The 21035-nt window shown below is 38.4% G+C and overlaps 1 pseudogene; it reads right to left on the minus strand.

The window, feature by feature from the left end:
* Positions 1-20691, minus strand: part of LOC105709185 (amyloid-beta A4 precursor protein-binding family A member 2-like) — a 40903-nt pseudogene extending 20212 nt beyond the window's left edge.
* Positions 20692-21035: the final 344 nt, after the last annotated feature.

A 21035-nucleotide genomic window follows, 5' to 3' on the forward strand; every position in this document is an offset into this window, starting at 1 on the left:
GGTATTTTTTTTCTTAAACAAACATTGACTGGGATAATGCATTAAAAAAAAAATTCTTCCATCAATGAGAAGCAACAAAGTCAGTTAAACATCAACAGTCCCACTGAAGTATACATGATAAAAGTATCTGCAGTAGTTGCCAGTTTGTCCAATCTCAGCTGATATTGAGAATGACAACTGCTTGCACAGCTCTCAGCTCATCTTTTCTTGATCTATTTCATTAACCAGTGACATTGCTTTACTGCCTTTTTCATCCTTTTCCTATCAGTCCAAAACAGAAGTGATGGGATAACATGCACTTACTCTCCTTGATAACATACTCTTTGGTATGAAACAGTTAATCATCCTCGATAAGGTCTTAATGAACACACACTATTCCATTTTGTAAGAGGATGTTAATCAAATGGGAAAATTTATTTAACATTCGGGAGAGAGCAGGTTGTAAAACAGCATGTACATTGTCATCCTAATTTTGTTTAGACATTAGTAGGGAATAAAGGCTGAAAGAATAAACAAAATGTTAACACTGTTTATCATCTTCAAAGTAAAGGGACTGTGGGTGACATTTTTCTATCAGGTGTTTTATCTTCCTGCATTCTTTTCTCCATTCCCAATCAGAACAAACTGGCAATGTATTTTAAACCATAGTCACCAAATCCCATTCCTATTTGACATTTCAAATGCAGACAGTCCCTGGACTTAAAATGGGCCAACTTGATTTTTTGACTTTACAATGGTACCCATACAATCATTGTTTTTCACTTCCACTACAGCATTCAAAAAATTATATGAGATATTTAACACTTTATTGTTAAATAAGCTTTTGTGTTAGATAATTTTGCCCAACTATACACTAATGTAAGTGTTCTGAGCATGATTAAGGCAGGGAAGGCTAAGCTTATGATATTGGGTAGGTTGGGTGTATTAAATGCCTTTTTGACTTAAAATATTTTCAACTTATGATGAATTTAATCAGGACATAGCTCTAAGTGAGCTGAGAAGCATCTGTATCTGTTTTTCCACTTGGTTTTTAGGAAAATCAAATAACGCTTAAGAGGATTATTGTTCTTATTTTTAAAAAGTTTATTCTCCTGTTAGTAAGGAATCTATACATTAAGGCCTTAATGTACAGTCTCCAGGAGGAGTACAAGAAGATAAACTTACTTTGTGCAAGGGGGAAAACTAAAATACTAGAACATAATTGTTCTCACCATTCCACATTAAAATCATATAGTTTTTCTTTGGAGGAACTGGAAAAGTACATATCTCAACAAACTTCTCTGTTAAATATCAAATATAGCTTGATTTAGCAGAAGAAAGACCTATGTAGAAGAAAGTAATTGAGAATGAAACATCAAAAGAAGTGGTTAGACTCTTGACCAGCCACTAAACCAACTTAATCCATAATATAAGTGAGTGACTAGGCTTTACCACTCCTTATGTTATATAAAAAAAGAAAATATACATATTACTAGTTTAAATCATGGAACATGTCAACTCTCTCCATTCTCTAGCCTTTCATTTGCTTCTGTGGCAAAAGCAGTAAATTCTGTCTATGGTTGTTTATATAATCAGGCAATCCTGATGAAGAGTTCTGAATGAACTGAGGAATGCACAGCTGAACAAACACATAAATATATAATAATGCAAACAAAGTAAAATGATAATGGTAGAATCTTAGTGGTTGGTATTCAGGTATCCATGGTAAACTTCTTTCAATTTTGTTATGTATTTGAAAGTGATCAGAATAAAATGCTGGGGAAAAACAAAGAAATCCTTCTAGTAAATCATTCAGAAATAAAAGCTAAAATTAATATAAAACATTTTTGGTACCAGTAAATTTATTAACCACTATTTTCATGAGCATTCCATAAAGAAAAATGTTCACTAATGACTGAGAATTTTGATTCTTTTGAAAAGTGAGAAGTGGGGAGGATCCTTTGGAAGAATACCTAAGAAACACATGGCTTCTGGGGTGGAGAAATGAAAACCAGGTGGGAGGAGTTCCAGTTTTCACTGGGAGCCCTTGGCACTTTTTTACTGGAAGCCCTTTGCACTTTTAGTCACATTCACCTACTACTTATCAAATTGAATTTTTCTCATTTAAAAAATGCAGAAGGATTTGGGAGGTTGAGGCAGGTAGATCACTGGAGGTCAGGATTTGACACCAATGTGTTCAACATGGTGAAACCCTGTCTCTACTAAAAATACAAAAATTAGCTGAGCGTGATGGCACAAGCCTGTGATCCCAGCTACTTGGGAGGCTGAGGCGGGAGAATCACTTGAACCTGGGAGACCAAGGTTGCAGTGAACCAAGATCGCACCATTGCACTCCAGCCTGGGTGACAAAAGCAAAATTCCATCTTAAAAAAAAAAAAAAAAAGCAGAAGGAATAATTGCATAACTTGCACAAAAAGCTTCTGGTAAATTACCAGTCTCAGGCTCATTTAGGCTTGTAGGAGAACAAGGGGAAAAGTATTCTTCCTCTAAGCGGGATTCTAGCACTACACCACTCCCTAGTAACTCAGAAAGATGTTGGTAAACAGGAAACGAACTAGACCAGGCATAAGAAGACAAAAGCCCAAATGTATCTCAACTAGAAACATAATCTTAGTTTTCCTCACCTATAAAATTAGGGAATTGGATGAAATTATCTCAAATGAAAAGACCTTTCTAGCTCCAAAATTCTGTTAGACTATAATTCCAATGAACAGCCTACAAATTCAATAATTAGTGAAGCACTGCAGGCATCAAAAGTAACTGCAATTCATGGTTGCTGGATTCTGAGTTCTGCACACATTTCTAAGTCAGCATCAACTGACTAGAATCACAATTTCTGAAAAAGCAAAAAGCTGTATTTCAGAATCTGCCAAGAGTTTGTTTAGTTTCTTTGTTCTAAGCTCCAGCTGGCAAAGACACTACTCAGATCACCAACTCTGAAGGGCTTCCTGCCAAAACTTCAGATGCCAGTTCTAGGCAGTTTCACTGTCCTTTAGGACAGATTACTGAATGGGGAAAGGTAGGAGAGCACAAGAATTGACAAGACAGGAGGAGCCTGTAACTGGGAGAAGAACAAATCCGAAAGAGAAGATACAAACCATTCTCCAAATGAAGAACCCCTTAACATTATCTAAATACACAGGCAGTTCAATTTTACTATACTGATGGCTGTAATTTCAGAAACAATCCATGTATTATTCATTCATTGATTCACTGATTCATTCATTCAACAAACATGTATCAGACATGGTAAGTGTTGGGGAGGCCAAAAATAGATCCCTCTCCCTCCCTAGGGACTGACAGCAGCAGCTGAGAACACTAGATAAATGGTATTTAGGTTGGTGCAAAAGTAACTGCAGCTTTTGCCATTAAAATGAAATCAAGGCTGGACATGGTGGCTCACGCTTGTAATCCCAGCACTTTGGGAGGCCGAGGCAGGTGGATTACCTGAGGTCAGGAGTTCGAGACTGGCCTGGCCAGTATGGTGAGACCCCGTCTCTATTATATATATTAAAAACAAAAATTAGGAAAAAAAAAAAAAAAAGAAATAAAATGGCATCAAAAGATAAAAAGTTTTTTGCGGGCCAGGAGCGGTGGCTCAAGCCTGTAATCCCAGCACTTTGGGAGGCCGAGGCGGGTGGATCACGAGGTCAAGAGATCGAGACCATCCTGGTCAACATGGTGAAACCCCGTCTCTACTAATACAAAAAATTAGCTGGGCACGGTGGCGCGTGCCTGTAATCCCAGCTACTCAGGAGGCTGAGGCAGGAGAATTGCCTGAACCCAGGAGGCGGAGGTTGCGGTGAGCCGAGATCGCGCCTTTGCACTCCAGCCTGGGTAACGAGCGAAACTCCGTCTCAAAAAAAAAAAGCTTTTTGCACCAAAATAAATAACTTTCGCACCAAATAGATAACAGCTGTTACAGAAGATGCAAAAGGACTGTGTCTGCTGTGAAGATCAGAGACCTAATCCCTGAGAAAGCAACGTCTTGAGTTCAAGCTTAAAAGATGTCCAGGAAAAAAGTGGAGAAAGATGTTTCAGAAGAAATAGCATGTCAGCAAGATTGTGTGATGCTACACGTGATGCTGTCTTTGATATGCCTAAGTTGTACAATCTGTGAAACAGGGACAGAGTAAAAGAAGAGAAGTTGTAAAGGTACCAGATCACAACAGGCTTTCTAATGTAATGCCAAGACTTTAAACTAAAATGGAAGACATTAAAGAAATTTAAACGATCAAATTACACAATCAGAATTCATTCTGAAGGCTGTAATAGGAAAATGATTTGAGGAAGGGAAACCAGTTAGAAAGTTAAAGTGAAAAGTGAGGCCAGAGTTCAAAATGGCTCTTGAGTGGTCTACAAGGTAGTATTATTGAAGTCAAAAGGAAAAGATGTAATTACCCAAGGACTAAGGTGACCCTGTGGATGACCAGTATTTTTAAAGGAAGGACCGAAGGAATGTGAGAAGGAGCAGATAATGAGGACAGCTGAAAGCCAATGGAGCTTAAAAAAAAAAAAAAAAAAACACTACTTATTGTCCAGAGAATGCACCAAAACTTAAGATTCCTCAATATTTGAGATCAATATACCTCATTTATCTAACATCATAAAATAATAAAATTTCCATGAATCTGCAAGGAACACTCTTTCCTGATTACATGGAGTTCCCCATTAGGAAAACCAAGTAGTAAATGTGTTGGAGTACTCTGGGACCTCTCTGAGTTCCTTCTGTGAGCAAAGCTGCTACACTGAACTGTTTCTGATTGCTTCTGAACTCCAAAGTGTTTCTGTTTTGGTCTTTTTGGCTTTTTTCCATCCAAATTGAAAGCAAGATCATCTATGGAGGTGAGGTTGAGCCAGGAACTTAAGGAGAAGTGCAACGTAAGTTTTAGTGAATAAAACAGATGACCCCTGTCCTTCGTTACATAATTTCAAATTGTGATCACTGTGACACAAATGAAGTACAAAGAGAAGAGTGTTATGTGTTAAAAAGTAAGGCAAAGTATGTCTATTTGGACTGATCTGAAGGGCTGTCATTTAAATTTCAAAAACAGAAATGTCCAAGAGGTGGTAAAAAAGATCACTCTAAAATGAAACGAAGGAGAATCCTAAGAATATTCAGGGATTCAACACATTTCATGAATGCAAGATAAAAATTCATGAAGCATAAGAATGAAAATAATGATCAAAATAAGAAGGCAGCAACTACAGAAAAGTAAATTTAAATTTAGCATCCAACACCCCACTCTATTCAACACCAGTTAAATTTATAAATATATTATTGTGCCCACACCTTGGCTAACAATTTAGGAAACAAATGACGAGATGGTTTTGATCAGGAAATTTATTAAAGAGTTAAGAGATAAAGACATAGTGAACCTGTAATTTTTTGGTTGATCAAAGGTGAAGGTGTGCTAAAAACGTAAGTTCTCAGATAAGCTGCTATATTAGCAGCTATCCTAAAATAAGAGTGAAAGAACATCAGCTTGAAAGTTACCATTATCTGTACATTAAATACTGACAAAATCTCATTAGGGACAGTTACAAATATTCTTGGAAACTTAAAATCTAGAGTGCTTTCCAGTTATCAAAAATGAAACTATTTTGAGGTATAGCATCATCTAGAGGCTGAAAAGAAGATAAAAGACCTCTCACAGTTTGTTCAGGTAGAAAGGAGGGAGGGAGGGAATGGTATAGCAGGGATGAAAAGAGTGACATTCCTCTGAGCATATCTTTTTGTATAACTCACTTTCTTAGAACCACAGTATTATTTCATGATATTATCCTTCACAGATCAAAAACTAAACTATTAAAACCAAAAAGATATGAGGAAAAGGGGAGGAATCAAAAACAGAATAAAAACAGTAACAAGTGAACATAGCTATACTAAAAATGGAGAATGTAATCACACTAAAGAAGGAAGAAGAGCTTAAATTTCTATAAATCCAATAGTTTAAAATAAAAAGTTTAAAGAAAAATGTTATAATGGTATAGAAAAATGCGAAAAGATACCAATTTTGGAAAAAAATCGTTATTTATGAACTCAGAAAAAAAGGCTTTGTTTCAGTTGTGTATTTTAAATTTTTATATATCCTACAATGAACACATGAATTTTATAATCCATGAAAGCTGGTAAACATCAAATTTGAATTACAAAACAAAAAACAGGCAAAAGTGGGCAGGCGTGGTAGCTCACACCTGTAATCACGGCACTTTGGGAGGCTGAGGTGGGTGGATCATTTGAGGCCAGGTGTTCAAGACCAGCTTGGCCAACATGGTGAAACCCTGTCAAATAAGCTGGCCCGGGAGCACATGCCTGTAATCTCAGCTACTTGGGAGGCTGAGGCACAAGAATCACTTGAACCCAGGAGGTGGAGACTGCACCACTGCACTCCACCAGCCTGGGTGACAGAGAGAAGACTGTTTCAAAACAAAAACATTTAAAAAAAAAAAAAAAAAAAAACAGGCAAAAGTGATCTACATACACTGTTAGAAGTCGAAGTCGAACAGCGTAACCACTGTATACATGGTAATTGGAAGGGATGAAGGTAGGGGACCTTCTGGGACACTAGTAAATGTTCTTCCTTGATCTGAACTGTGGGCAAACAGTTCTATTCACTTTGAAAATTCATCAGTCTGTGCATACCTGTGATTTGTTTAATGTATTGTTATTTAAAAATTCAATATAAAGTATCTTGACAGTAAGAACTATAAGTAATTTGACTGCAATGGATTAAAATAAAGCAAATATGCTTCTATCCATCCCTATGCTCATAGTGATTTTTAAAAATGGTAAGTGCTGGCCGGGCGCGGTGGCTCAAGCCTGTAATCCCAGCACTTTGGGAGGCCGAGGCGGGTGGATCACGAGGTCGAGAGATCGAGACCATCCTGGTCAACATTGTGAAACCCCGTCTCTATTAATACAAAAAAATTAGCTGGGCACGGTGGTGCATGCCTGTAATCCCAGCTACTCAGGAGGCTGAGGCAGGAGAATTGCCTGAACCCAGGAGGCGGAGGTTGCGGTGAGCCGAGATCGCGCCATTGCACTCCAGCCTGGGTAACAAGAGCGAGACTCCGTCTCAAAAAAAAAAAAAAAAAAAAAAAAAAAAATGGTAAGTGCTAGCAGAACTCATTATTTTGAGAAACCGGTATATACAGGGAAAGAACAAGATATTTACTCTTCCTTTCCTATACAAACAGTACCAGTGGGTGATCAAAATAGTAGATGAAGGGAAGTTTCTTTTCTTAGAGGTATTTCAGCTAACCAAGGAAAAAGGAATAATAAAAATTGAATATCACCGTTTTGTAACAGCTAGTGAATTAAGGGATCTAGACAATGGTCATCAATGGCTGCTGACATCATCCAAAAACAACAGAAAAAACTCTGAGACTGAATGCCACTTATGAAGTAGAACTGTAAAAACAAACAAAAAAATCAAATCTGAATCTGATCAAGGCTCTAGATCTGTGCTATCCAGTACAGTAGCTACCAGCCACATGGGGCTACTGAGCACTTAAAATGTGGCTAGTTCAAATTGAGATATGGTATATGCAAAATATATATGATATATGCAATATATATGATATGCTACATGTAAAATATACATATATGACATGTAAAATATACAGGGAACGGCCTTCAGAGAGTAAATATGAAAATAATTTAAAATAGCTCACCTATAATTTTGTATCATTTCATGCTAAAATGGTAATATTTTGGATAGATGTGTTAAATACAATATTAAAATTAATTTTGCCTTAAAAAAAACTTTTTAGCATGGCTACATTATACAGATGTGGTATTTTCTATTAAACAGAATTGCTCTAGCTCCAGTTAACCAAAATTTACAGGAAATATAGTGGACCAACCACCACAGGGAAGCAAACACCAAAATCCATACTGTGAAAAGTTCTACAAACAATCCTGTTTCTCAACCGATAAAGCTGCAAAGGAAGAGGGGAAAGAGAAAGAAAAATGGGGGACCTCATATACCAAAAGGATATGTTAAACAATCACAGTAAGAGACCTTATCAAGGACAGTTAATATTTAAGACAATTAGACAACACTAAATATTTGGAGTTTATTTTATGTGTGCTAATGATAATACAGTTATAGTTCTTTAAAAAAAGACATCTTTTAGAGATATATACTCGAATATAGGTTGAGTATTCTATCTCTTCTATGAAATGCTTAGAACCGTTAAGTGTGTCCAATTTCAGGGTTTTTTTTTTTAATATTTGCATTATATCAGTTGAACATGTAAAATCCAAAAATCTGAGATCTGAAATGTGCCAAAAAGAATCTTCTTTGAGCATTATGTCAGTGCTCAAAAAGTTATGGATTTTGGAGGATTTCATATTTGGGATGTTCAACCTGTATTAACAGAAGACACCTGACATTTGCTTCAAAATAATGGGAAGGGAGGACACAATGAATGAAGGACAGATGAAATGAGACTCACCATAAATTAATAACTGTACTGGGTGACAGGGACATGGGAATTCATTATAGTCCCCACATCCACTTTTCTATGGGTTTGAAATTTTTCCACATAAAAGAAGGTAACTTGAGGAGACTAGAAATTAATTACTGCTTTAGGAAAGACCCAAACCAAGAATGCTGCTATCATGATGCAAGGATGTTAAGCAATATTTCCATGAGTTGGCTATTCCAGCAACTGCTTCCCCTTTCAGAATAGTAAGAAAAATGCAACCAGTCCTGGAGATGGATTAGTATCTTCTGCTGCTTTCTAAGCTGAATATAAGGTGGTCTAACATTACCAGAAAGTGAATAACAGAATTAAAAAGGCAGCTCTTGTCTAGAAGGGGTATCAGATATTAATCAAATAATAGCAGAGAACTAAGTACAGGTTGTCATAAGTGCTGAAAAGGGATACACAGAGTTCAAAGCACAGAGTTTTGACCCAGTTTCTTAGCTCTGGGCAAAGTCCTTGAGGAAAAGAATGAGGGATAGCTATGAAGTGTATGAGAGACGGAGGTGGGAAGCTTTCCGGGTAGAAAAAACAGCATGTGCAAGGAGCATCTCTCATTCATTCAAATAATGTTTGAGAGTTTACTATGTGCTAAACTATAGTACACAGCAAACTAACTTAGTTTACACTGTGTTAAACTGTGCGAATAATCGGACACAACTACTATGACCTTTGTTCTCATGGAGCTTATAGCCTAGCAGGAGAACCAGATGATCGCAAAACTCCACGACTAAATATATAATCACAAGTTTAAATAAGTACTACGAAGGAAGGAAAAAGTGCCATGAGGAACTCAAAGAGAAAGCTGGCAGGAAGTACACCTGCTAGGAACTAAAAAGAGGAAAGCACATTTTCAGAACAGGGAGTAAGAAGGAAAAAGATACACGATGAGGCTAAAGGGGTAGGCAGGGGCCAAATAACCTACTAGGAGCTTACTGACTATATTAAGAATTTGATCTTTTCCTCTAAAGGTAATTAAGCAGCCTAGGAATTTCAGGATGAGTGTTCCCGTGTATGTGTTGTTGGCGGCGGGGGGGAGGGGAGGAAGAGAAACTAATCAAACTTGGATTTTGAAAAGATTATTTTAGAAAAACAGATTGTAAGGGGAAGAGGGAGTTTTGACACTACTTAGGAGGCTATTACAGGAATCCAGAGATCCGGAGGACGGGAGGATTACTGGGGATGGGTAGGGGGAGGGAGAATATAAATGGTTGAAAGTACAGATAAAACAAGTAGAAAGACCTGAGGTGCTCAGCAGATCAAAGCTGAATAAACTACTTGCTAATCAACCATTCACCATACTAGGTAGATATCCAAACTGAGCCAGGTATCCTGGATTTGGAATAGTCTTTCATCTTTATTGCCTAACCCATCAGGCTAAAGACTGTATCTCTTACTTAATGCCATTGTAATAATTTTTTCAAAAGTATCTCAGGAACCCAAGGAACCTTCCTCTGAAACTATAAAACATCTTGCTGGGCTGAAAACTACTAACCTACAGGCTGATCTATGTCCTGAAATAAATAAATAAATGAATATATGAATCTTTCTTCTGAAATCACGAAACATCTTGCTGGGCTGAAAACTACTAACCTACAGGCTGATCTCTGTCCAAAATAAATAAGTGAATGAATAAACATCCTACATAATCTACGGCCAACTTTTGTCCACAAATAAATAAAATTCCTATATGCCTCCTCTCTGATATTAAAATGAGCTTCCCTTAAAATGTTTTTAGAAGACACAGCTAACATAATAGCTTAGTATGTGCTGAGCCCACAACCACCCTGAGATGGGTCCTGTTTGCATTTTCAGATTTGCATTTTGTGTACAGATGAGAAAACAGCCATTTAGTGGCAGACTCAGGATTCAGATTCCAGAGCCTAAACTCACATAGTTAGTAAAACCTAAAGGTTGCTCAATGATAATCTTTTCAGTCCTTAGCTTACTTGACTTCTCTGTGCAGGATCTGGCCTGCTGACAGGTGAATGGTGTTTACACAAGTGTTCATAATTCATTAATGTATATTTGCTTTATGTACTTTTGTACACATGGTAATATACTTCACAATAAAAAGATATAAAAAACTAAGTCAACTAGCAAGACTTAAGTCAGGGTAATTTACATGAAAATCCAGATTTACAACCTCTTTTGAAAAACTGGGAGATCTGGCCTGTCTTCTTCCAAGACAACAATCAGCTGGAGCTGAGCAAAAGCTGCTTCCTTTAGACAAACTGCCTTGTGCTCTGATGGCCCAGTGCCCTCTCTTACAGCTTTCATGATTCATGCTGCTTCTCTGTTCTAAGACTCACCTAACGCCATTCCATACTCTTCTCCCTGATGCTCTCTTTTAACACAAAAACATATAAGGATGTAATGTAGGAATTATAGAGCATGTAAGTAGATGTATCATTACTTAAGGCAAGTAAATTTAACCTCAGATCCCTCACCTGCAAAAACAGAGATCATCGTAGTATCCAACAGAATTCTGAAGATTAAATGGGGTCATGCACATAAAACACTTAGCTTGGTATCTGTCACAGAGTCAGCATGCAATGTTAGGAGCTACTGTTTGTTATGACACATATTTCTTACACTCATAACAAAAATGTAAGCCTACCTGCCATGGCTACTGACTTGATTTTTATAGGTGATACATTATCAAAATAGTGTACTTCTGTATTGAACACTCCAGTAAGTATTAATACTCCAGTATTTACCACTGTTAGAAAAATCAGTAAATAAATCTTTCTTAGTACCTTTACATATTACCAGGAAAAATTTCCTACAATTATATTTTGAAAGGCAGACACGTTTTTGCCAAATTCATGTATTTCTCCTGATTGTGGCTTTTGGTGATCTGATCAGTCAGTTAAGTGGGTATCTTACTACTAAAACATACTTTAAAATTTACTACTAAAACATACTTTAGTATGATAGAGTTAAGATCTTAAGACAAAAAATATCCTCAAAACTAAGACCAACTTGATTTTTCAAGATAATCACAGGACCACCAAAAGCAGTTTACTATCTTTTACTCCGCTGTTGGTACTCCAATGACTGTCTGATAACAAATACCTAATTCTTGCCCCTCAAACATATACAACATTTTCTCCAAAAAGCCACAAAAGTCTAACTGAAACCATTCTCTTCCAAAGCCAATATAGTAAAGGCCTCATACAATGGAATCCCATGAAGTATAAGAACAGAATGAAAACTCATGAGCTACAGTTATCCACAGCATAGATCACCTTACAAACATAATGCTGAGCAAAAGAAGCCATACACGGCAGAATTCACACTACAAGATTCTCTATGTGCAAAGTTCAGAGACAGTCAAAACTAAGGCTTTCAGAATGCAGAATTAGGTGGTAACTATAAGAAAAACTTGAAAATGAGAACCCTAGAAGACAAGACGATGTAATCTTTGAGGGAGGGAGGACATGACCCAGAGAAGGCATGTTAGGGATTCTAGCACTTATCATTATGGACAGAATTTTATTTGCTGCTCTCTACCCACACCATTAAAACACTCTTACAGGTACAGAGATGTGTTCACTGCTCTATTTCCAGCACCTACAACAGTGACTGGTACATAGGAGGTAACCAACAAATATCTGTTGAATGTAAAATTCAGCTTTAGGAATCCAAACTGTTACATATTTCGTGAGCTTCTTGGACCCTACGTGTAAACAGTAACAGCTAGTATAGTGTCCATTTGCCTTGTCAGTATATTCAAGGAATTAAGTATTTAAGCCCAATTACTTTATATTTCTTAACGTGTCCCTCTTATTGAGATATTTATACCTAACATATGCAGAAAACATTTACTGAATGTAACCAGATTCAATTCAAACAAACATTTAAAAATATTAACAAGGAAAAATACAGAAACTCTGCTGAACAGCAAGCCTAGGCTCTAGATAATGACTCTGCCACCTCCTCCAACAAAGAGCACACCAGAAGGCTCTGTTATTACAGGATGACCATAAGTTTGCTTATATTTTTAAGAGTAAACAATGCAAATCCTTTGTTTCTTGAACAATGAGTTACACATTTCACAAGGTGATCATTACAGCATACAGGAGTTGAAAACTGGAAGTTTCTAGAGGATAGGGATCCCAAACAACAGGATACAGATCCCAAAGAAAACGTATGCATTTAATATTTGTTAAGCTATCAAAAAGAATTAGTCATTACCGGTATACTCCTGAATTTTAAAATTACATACTGAATTAAGTAAGCTAATCTTATGTTAACTTGTGATATTCAGTTATCAGAAACTGTTGTATAATCTCTAAGATAGTGACAATTCCAAAAGAATGACAATTCCTAAGATAACCAAGAAGAAAAATGAACTTTTCAATCTTTGGAAATGTACATTAAAAAAAAAAAAAGCAAAAAATATTTCAATAAATCAAAAAAAATTTAGTTAAACCAGGTATATACTAATCTTATGTTACTAATTAGAATCCACAGAAAGTAATATGAGCTTCTGTTTTACCTCCTTTCTGGACATGATAAACTAGAATTGAGATCATTCATCAGTTAACTCACTCCCCAGTATTCTGCCAGCACAAAGAATTTAGGTCATTCTTGATATACAACTGAAATATACCCACAACACAAACTAATAAAAAATAAATAAATAAATAAATAAATAATATACCCACAACACAAACTAATAAAAAAAATCTCCTGATCTATCCCAAAGTAAGAACCACCTGAGATTCAGTATTGAACACTACATATATGACAGTCACGGTACATGTTATCACACTTCAAATGGTGTATACAGCACAAAGTTTGGTAATATTGGTGTTCTCATGATCTAAAGCAGTGTTCTTGTGGTATAGGCAACCATTCAGAGTCCATTTATTTTCATCAATTTTTAGGCTATAAAACTCCCTACCCACATATTCGCCACATACTTCTCATTATTAAGAATTTATCTGTTTAAGAGGAATGGAAATAAAGCACCTGGCTAACCCATAAAGGAGCAACCTGAAGCCACTCTTCTCTGCAATAAATAAATAAAGCAGCACTCCAGGTCAGAGACAGCAAAAGACTTATTTTTTGTGCTGCCTTATGCACGAAATACTGCAACATACCAGTTTTATAGGATTAACTTTAAAATCTGTAAACTATCCTAGTGTCTATTTCTTTCTACAAGACTACAAGTTGTTAAAGTAAAAAGGTTTTTCAAGATTTGCTTTCAAAATTCAGAGGTGCAAAGCAAGTTTCAGTCGAGTATCATTCTAGACATAGACTATCTTCTTATTTAACATATGATCAAAACTCTACTAATTAAAAATAACTGTGCTCATTCCACTAGCTTGTCTTCAGCTACTACAACACTCAGTCATTCACAACACTGAGCACACGAATGCTTTCAGGCAGGCCTGAAATGAGCAATGACTGAGCAGTCAGAGATGGGTGGCACTACACAGGAATTTACAGCTGGACTCGGGGTCTTTCGGTAAAGTGAATTTTTATGTTATCAGGGGTATGTCAAGCAACAGGATTACATCTCCAAATTTTCCACCAAAACTATTATTTTTAAAGACATTTTCCTTGCAGCATGGTGATTTATCATATTTATACAGAGTTTTATTCTTAGAACTGTACAAAGTTTACATTTGGTCTCTAAATAGAAAAGAGATTAAAGAGCAAGTAAAAGTCAGAGCCAGACCTTGTTTCCAGGATTGAGGGGGAAAGAAAATGGGAGTGGAACTACTGTAATTATTTTCCTTCAAATCAAACAGGAAGCAGTACTACATATACTGCGCTACAGACGGGTTTCAACCTCATTACTTATTGGTGTCTTTCCTTTTTTTTTTTGAGACAGTGTCCCTCTGTTGCCCAGGCTGGAGTGCAGTGGTGCAATCTCACTGCAACCTCTGCTTCCTGGGTTCAAATGATTCTCCTGCCTCAGTCTCCTGAGTAGCTGGGTTTACAGAATGTGCTACCCCCCGCGGCTAATTTTTGTATTTTTAGTAGAGACAGGGTTTTGCCATGTTGGTCATGCTGGTCTTGAACTCCCAACCTCAGGTGATATGCCCGCCTTAGCCTCCCAAAGTGCTGGGATTACAGGCGTGAGCCACCACGCCTGGCCAACTGGTGTCTTTCCTTATTAATAGTACAATGTAATTTGTGCCAATATTTAACCTGGAAGGGGGACAATATAGTTTGAAACATAACTGTCTTATGAAGCTGTCCTGAAACAAATTTCGGAGTTGTAAAATATAGTTAGAATTATCAGCCAACTATATAAATTAAAGCCTTAACCATGACTGTCTAAAATGCCAAACACACTAACACAAAAATTATTACTACAGTGAGGATCATTAAAAGTTGGGAGCCAAACTTCAGTGCCTTCTCATAAATCACGGTGAATTTTTTACTTTCAAAACCGTATGAAGCAAGTATGCATTTATCAGTGAATATCAAAATTAAAACTATATTGGTGGCCAGACTCGGTGGCTCACCGCTATAATCCCAGCACTTTGGGAAGCCGAAGCAAGCGGATCACAAGGTAAGGAGTTCATGACACCAGCCTGGTGAATATGGGGACACACTGTCTCTACTAAAAATAGAAAAACTAGCTGGGCGTGGTGGCACGTGCCTGTAGTCCCAGCTACCTGGGGGACTGAGGCAGAATCGCTTGAACCCAGGAGGCAGAAGTTGCAGTGAGCCAAGATTCTGCCACTGCACTCCAGTCTGGGCCACAGAGCAAAACTCCGTCTCAAAAACAACAACGAAACTATACTGACTATATTGTATCACTCACTCACGAAACAATCCCTATATGTAACGACTGATTTTTGTCATTAATTTTTATTCATTAGCTTGGCCATTTTCTGCAGTTCTTAAGGTTTCGAAAATGTTAAGGTATCAAGAAAATCCCACTGTATACACAAATTAACTCAAGAAAGATTAAAGACTTAAATGTAAAACCCAAAACCACAAAAATCCTAGAAGAAAACTTAGGCAATACCACTCAGGACATAGGCGTGGGCAAAGACTTCACGATGAAAACAACAAAAGCAATTGCAACAAAAGTTAAAATTGACAAATGGGATTCTAACTAAACTAAAGAGCTTCTGCACAGCAAAAGAAACTCTCATCAGACTGAACAGGCAACCTACAGAATGGGAGAAAATTTTTGCAATCCACCCTTCTGACAAACGTCTAATATCAAGAATCTACATGGAACGTAAACAAATTTACAAGAAAACAAACAAGCCCATCAAAAAGTGGGCAAAAGATATGAACAGACACCTTTCAAAAGAAGCCACTTATGCAGCCAAAAAAAGGGAGGCATTTATTCGGCCAACAGACATATGAAAAAATGCTCATCATCACTAATCATTACAGAAATGCAAATCAAAACTACAATAAGATACTATCTCATGCAAGTCAGAATGGCAATTATTAAAAAGTCAGGAAACAACAGATGCTGGCAAAGCTGCGGAGAAACAGGAACACTTTTACAAGGTTGGTGGAAACGTAAATTAGTTAAACCACTGCGGAAGACGGTATGGCAATTCCTCAAGGACCCGGAACCAGAAATGCCATTTGACCCAGCAATCCCACTGCTGGGTATATACCCAAAGGAATATAAATCATTCTAATATAAAGACACATGCACACATATGTTTACTGCAGCACTATTTGTAAAAGCTAAGACATGGAACCAACCCAAATGCCCATTAATGATACACTAGATAAAGAAAATGTGGTACATATATACACCATGGAATACTATGCAGCCATAAAAAAGAATGACATCATGTCCTTTGCAGGGACATGGATGAAACTGGAAGCCATAATCCTCAACAAACTAACACCAGAACAGAAAACCAAAACCCAATGTTCTTACTCATAACTGATAGCTGAACAATGAGAACACATGGACAGAGGGAAGGGAACAATACACCAGGGCCTGGGTTCTGTTGCAGGGTGGGGGGCAAGGGGAAAGAGAGCATTTAGAACAAATACCTAACGCATTCGGGGCTTAAAACCTAGATGATAGATTGATAGGTGCAGCAAACCATCATGGCACATGTATACCTATGTAACAAACCTGAACATTCTGCACATGTATCCATCCTGGAACTTAAAGTTAAAAAAAAAAAAAAAAAAACCCACTGTGCTCCACTTGATACAATAAATCAATTCCTGGGAATCATGTAAATCAATGGTGTAACAGTAAAAAATGACATAAATCATTTTCATACTAACCTACATTTTAATTTCAGATAACCACAGCGGGGAATACTAATATTCCCAAGACTTAACAAAAACAAACACTTAAGTATGCAGCAAAATCTAATAAGCGTACACAACAGCACAATCTTAAAACTTTATTGCTTCATCCATAGGTTAACAGGTTGAAAACACAGAAGCTACTGAAACTTCCTTCAGCCACTCTGTCAATCAGCCAATGAAACTGTTCCTTATAATGATTCACACCATTGTCTTACATATTTAAACAGTTGTTTGGTGAGGCAGAGAACCACCCTAATTCTTTTCAACTTTCTGATAATCTTATATCAAGTACACCAGTAAACAAAATTCTGATTGCAAATGCAGATATGTATCACACACATAAAAACACTTTTCCCTTTATTACTTTTCGTTTTTTGAGACTGAGTCTCACTTTGTTGCCCAGGCTGGAGTGCAATGGCGCAATCTCAGTTCACTGCAACCTCTGCCTCCCAAGTTGAAGTAATTCTCCTGCTTTAGCTTCCCAAGTAGCTGGGATTACAGGAACACCCAACCATGTCTAGCTAATTTTTGTATTTTTAGCAGCAATGTGGTTTTGCCATGTTGGCCAGGCTGGCCTCGAACTCCTGATCTCAAGTGATAAGTCTGCCTTTATTACTTCTTTAGTATCATGCAGAGAGAATTATTTTCAATCTAGGTATATATAAATAAATATACATTAAAGTAGTATTCTACATTTTCTTCTACTATTTTGTAATTTTTTTTATTGTTTGTCATTTAGATTTCCTTTGATTTTTTTAGGCTATGAGGCAGAAAACATTTTTTAAAAATGGATAACCAATAGTCCTAGGACCATGTACTGAACAACCCATTCTTTCTCCAATAGTCTATAATATTATTTTTACCACATAGTCGTAGTTTCCCCACTTGCTGGCTAAGTGAACTTAAAAGTTATTGTATCTGTTTCAATTTCTTCACCAAAAAGGAAAGAGAATCGTTCACTTCATAGGTTTACTCTGAGAATTAAATAAATTAAGCACCTAAAACAATATGACATACATTAATACTGATGATCATACTTACTAAAAGCCCACAAATGCACAGATGTTTCTGGACTCCCTGGTTCCTAAACTGACATGGTGCTTTAAATTTCTAACAAGTTTCCTGATAGGACCTTCTTTTTCCAAAATTTTGTGGCTATGATTTTATAAGACAGGTTTTCTTATCAATATGTCAAGTTTTCTACACCACCACACTAGAAGACACTGACTTCAAGAAAATTCGTAAATTCTACAATAGTGACTAGCTCCATCCAGAAAATACTCTGTTTCATCTCATGTATTCAGATTGCACTTTACGTCCTTCATTAAGATTCCAGTAGCTCACCAATATTTGTTACATTTATTCCTAGGTAGTTTTATTAGAGAAAGATTTACCGGTATATATCAGAATTTAAATTGCACATACCCTTTGCCTCGGCAATTCCATTTTTAAGAATCTGATATGCAGTAATAATATATGTGTACAGATATATAAAGGCTACTATTGCAACAGCAGAATCCCGGAAACAAATGTCTGTCAATAAAGCAAAGATAATCGAAACAGCAGCATATTCATAGGATGACAAACTACTCCACCATTACAGAGAAAACGGAATCAAAGCACTGGCTTATTAATTTTCGAAACTAGCATGCTAAAACAAAACAAAACAAATAATAAGTTGAAAAATTAATGTTGCTTTTTTTTTTTTAAACTGAGGGGGGTGGGGAAAACAAAAGCATCATATGTAAAGTATTGACTCCAGCCTGGCTCTTAGTAAGCATTTTAATCACCTTCAAAAATTAAATGTGACCTGGGCAAACAGGTCACTGAATATTGTTTCATTTCACTCTCTTATTTATGGCCTGTTTTACTCTATATAAAATTCTGAGGTGGCTCCATAATACAGCATGTTAAAAAATAAGTTTTCAACTTGCATTTTACTCGTAAATATTTAGAATGCAAAAAGTCCCTACAATATAATATTTAACCAGCGATGCTTTTCAATATGCCATACAAATCTCAATACTGTAATTCAAGAGGATAAGTACTCCTCCTACTACTAAATCACCTTACTTCGGCAAACCACTGAAAACGTGTTTCTCTCCATACTTGAAGTAACCTTTTATTTGTCCTCTTTTTTTTTTTTTTTTTTTTTTTTTTTGAGACGGAGTTTCGCTCTCCTTACCCAGGCTGGAGTGCAATGGCGCGATCTCGGCTCACCGCAACCTCCGCCTCCCGGGTTCAGGCAATTCTCCTGCCTCAGCCTCCTGAGTAGCTGGGATTACAGGCACGCGCCACCATGCCCAGCTAATTTTTTTTGCATTAGTAGAGATGGGGTTTCACAATGTTGACCAGGATGGTCTGGATCTCTTGACCTCGTGATCCACCCGCCTCGGCCTCCCAAAGTGCTGGGATTACAGGCTTGAGCCACCGCGCCCGGCCCATGAAGTAACCTTTTAAAAGTGTGTTGTCCCGCATATCAAGTACCAGAGATCACACTTCAGGAACAAAGTGACGTTCTGTGTAATATGGAAACAAAGTCTTTCCTCTTAGGAAAGGAAGCCCCAGAAAAGGCAAATAATGGGAGCTTATTTTAAAACCAAAACAAAATGTTGCCTTTTCTCCTAAATCTCTGGATTAAGTTTTACCTTTAGATTGTTCTTTCTCAATTCAAGGTCAAAAAGATACAAGTTAAATTTTTCTTAAACGAAGAATACTATATCCCTTAAAAGAATTCATTATTAAGTGTAACTGCTAGCTTCTTCCAGCCAGCAAACAAGCTTCCGTGAGAGTTCAAAAGTTGCAGAGGCATACTATTCCCGCTCCCAGATGTTACGAGTAAGCATTTCAAACAAATATACACACATGAAACCACTACCTGTCCAAGTATCTCGATACTATTTGAACTAATGAATTGATTTTCTCTTTTTAAAGGGGATATTTTTACTCTTCACATTTCTGTATTTCTCTAATTGTTTGGAATAACAAGTACTACTTTATGATAAAAAAAATTAATATACAAAAATGGGAGGAGGATTCTAGCTTTTTTTTTTTTTTAGGAACTTAGGCTTTTTAATGTAATATATAAGCTAGTTTCAAAGCACTGGAAAAATGGCATACTTCAGAGCACGTAGGAAAAGTGTTACTTTTTTTGGCTGAATCCAAGGGTCTTTCGTAATTTTTAAGAGCTCAACTTATTCTCCATTCGTAGGAAAAGTATTACTTGTGAAAGTTTAATTCAAGTTAAATTATTAAAAGTGTTAAGAGGTTGGCTTTTTTCAAAGTTACCTTAAGTAAGTGATACAGCATAAAAGAAAACCCGACCTACTACGCCTCACAGGCTGAGCTGAATGCTCTGCAGTCTCAAAGCCTTATCGCTGGCGTGCGCATACCGCAGGGAGTGACATCAGATCGAAACTACAGGGTTTCACCGGAGACCAACCACTCCTCCAGAGACAGCAGCTCCCGGCCAGCTGAAGGTGGCACCCCAAGCCCTGGCCCGCAGGGGCCCGCTCACGGTCGCCGCAGAACCCTCACCAGAGCCGAATTTCTTTGCGCAGGACCTGTTGCGCGTCCCCGCCCTCGGTGAGCCGCAGTCAGGCACAGGCACCCGCAGCGATGCACCTGCCCGGGACGGCGGCGGGCGCCCCGCAGCCCCCTCCCCCGCCGCCCCCGCCCGAGGGGCTCCCCGCGGCCCGCGGCCCGGCGCCAGCCCAGCCCACCCCGCCGCCCCGGCAGTAGCCGAGGGGGAGGGCGGGACAAGGGCCCGATGCCGAGGGGCGGGCGGCGGCGCTCGGCCCCGTACGGCCCTGGCGGCCGCGGAGGCGCTCACCTTGGCGGCCGCGGCTCTGGCGGACATCTTGTCTCTCTCCAGCGCCGCGCGAGGCTCCTCGGACCCGAAACTCCGCGCCGCCGGCCCGCCCGCTCCTCACGACACAGCCCAAATAAACAACTCCCGAGAGCGAGCGGGGCAGGGGCGGAGGCGGCCGGAAGAGCCCGGCCCACGGGGAGGGAATTCAACTCGGACGAAAGTCCGGGAAGCGCCCGCCCCGCCCGGGTCTTCTCCACGGGGCGCACCCGACCGGCGCCTCCCTCCGAGCGCGGCCACCCGCTCGGCCTCCCCCAGCTCTCGCAGCCGGGCCGCGTCGGCCCCGCCCGCCCCTCGGCAGCACCCGTGGCCTCCCAGCGTCTCCTCAGAAGCTGGCTTCCGCACGTAACTTCCCGGGAACCGGCGGCCGCCCAGGAACGCGGCGTCGGCTGACTTAGCCGAC

This window comes from Aotus nancymaae, unplaced genomic scaffold (assembly GCF_030222135.1).
Source record: "Aotus nancymaae isolate 86718 unplaced genomic scaffold, 86718_ANA_hifiasm-v0.15.2.pri h1tg000014l, whole genome shotgun sequence".
NCBI classification, from domain to species: domain Eukaryota; kingdom Metazoa; phylum Chordata; class Mammalia; order Primates; family Aotidae; genus Aotus; species Aotus nancymaae.